This window comes from Erinaceus europaeus, chromosome 1, assembly GCF_950295315.1.
Source record: "Erinaceus europaeus chromosome 1, mEriEur2.1, whole genome shotgun sequence".
Taxonomy (NCBI): Eukaryota; Metazoa; Chordata; class Mammalia; order Eulipotyphla; family Erinaceidae; genus Erinaceus; species Erinaceus europaeus.
In genome coordinates this window covers 184,501,886-184,503,825 of record NC_080162.1, presented here as the reverse complement: position 1 = coordinate 184,503,825, position 1,940 = coordinate 184,501,886, and the positions used below count along the sequence as shown (strand labels likewise).

Sequence of the window (1,940 nt, the reverse complement as noted above, 5' to 3'; positions counted from 1 at the left end):
TTGTCCTTTCCAGGGTTTCGTGACTCTAGTCTGACTTTTTCAGATGGAGACAGAGAGTTGGGGAGAGAGGGGAACCAGGACACTGAAGGTTCCTTCCGTGTGGTAGAGGCCTGATTCAAACCTGACTTCCACACATTGTAAAGCAACACACTCTCTCTCTCCCCCACCCTCTCTGTCTCTTAACATTTTTTATTATCTTTATTTATTTATTGGATAGAGATAGTCAGAAATTGAGATGGGAGGGGGTGATAGAGGGATAGAGAAAGAGATCAAGAGAGAGAGACAGAGAGACTTGCAACACTGTTTCATGACTCAAAAAAAAGCAGGTGGATATTGGAGGCTTGAACCTGGGTCCTTGTGCATTGCAACATGTGCACTCAACCAGGTGTGCCACCACCAGGCCCTGCAGAACACTCTCTAAATCAGTTATTTTGGCAGCACTACATTTATTTTTCTTACATAACTTCTGAAGGGAACTAATTCAACTTTAAAGCGTAGGGTTTGCATACCTAAGGGCCAGATTTAATCCCTGACATTTCTAACCTTCTCTCCTTTCATACAACACATTCCCTGACATTTCTATATGCCAGAGCTGATCAGTATTCCAGTATCTTTCTCTCAATAATAATAATAATAAATATTCACAAATAAAATGGTTGAAGTTTTTAGATTTCTAAATTACTTAATGTCTTACAAACTATTCTGTTTTGTTTACTTTCTGTGTGCTTGTTTCATTTTTCCAACTTCAGTATCATTTTGTTGATTTACAAAATGGTTGTTGCCACAAAGGTATATTTCCACCTTTCCCCAAGGGAGGTATCAGTGAAATCCAACTCCATCATCCACCAAACCATCAACCTCTTCCACCCTAAAAACTTAAGTTTCCAACCTTCCATTAGTGTCCCTCCCTTCCACTTCTCAGTCCCAATATCTGTTTCAATCAGCTATAATTCAAGGATCCACAGTACATACAGTCCTTTTCTTCGTTTCTTAGAGTTCATCTATGAGGGAGATAATCCCATGTGTTTATATTTATGAGAAAAAGAGATAGAGAGAGAGAGAGAGAGAGAAAACCAGATGATGGCTCAGTCAGAGAGAGAGAGTTTCGGGGTGTCTCCCTCCTTCTCCGGCATGGTGTCCTCCAGGGGAAAGGTAACGGGCTGGTTCTTTCTCACTCACGATAGGGGTGACACGAAGTAAAAGACACCAGGGGACTCTTAGCGTGAATCTAGTATCTGAGTCCTAAGAGTCCCAGAATCCTAGAGTCCGTTTATTAGCAACGTGGACATGAGTTAAATAGAAAAGCAATGAAGTTAATTATTGTTGAAATATGACAGAAATTACAGGTTTCTTAACAGTCAGCATGCCCCTAAGGTAGGGGGCTGGTATGACAGGAATTGATGAGATATAAGACAGTTATTCTCCATAACACAAGCAACTTAATTATCCAAAGGCATTTGAGAGAAGCATAGGGGTTAAACCCGTAGGGTGAGACAGAGAGAAGATGGATATCAAAAGGCCATATAGTTTGGCATTTCTCTTGTCTGGGGTCTGAGGTGTGTGATGAAGTGTGTGATAAGGTGTGTTCTTCTGTGATCAGAAGGTGACTTTGAATGAGTGAATCTGCGGCCATGTGGCCTGCAGTTAATGGAGGGAAGTACTGGGGTATCTGTGGGCCTGAGAGTCAAGAAGGAAAGAACCAAGTCTGAGTTTCCCCCCTTATGCTCACCTCGGTTGAGAGAGACTTACCAAGAGGTTATCTTCTCAGACCTCCATCCAAAGATGGGGGTGGTTCTCCCTAAGCTCTATCAGGCTCACACATGTTCCCAACAAGAGAGAGAGAGAGAGGAAGCCAGATGATGACTCAGTCAGGGGAGAACTTGACTTACCATAGGTAAGACCCTGGGTTAGAATCCTGGCACCACAATGAAGAACCACAG

The 1,940-nt window shown here is 42.5% G+C and overlaps 1 non-coding gene across 1 annotated transcript; it reads right to left on the bottom strand.

Annotated features, from left to right (window-relative positions):
• Nucleotides 1-444: 444 nt before the first annotated feature.
• Nucleotides 445-565, bottom strand: LOC132532458 (U6atac minor spliceosomal RNA). Its single transcript, XR_009544414.1, has one exon. It is a non-coding gene; the product is annotated as a U6atac minor spliceosomal RNA (small nuclear RNA).
• Nucleotides 566-1,940: the final 1,375 nt, after the last annotated feature.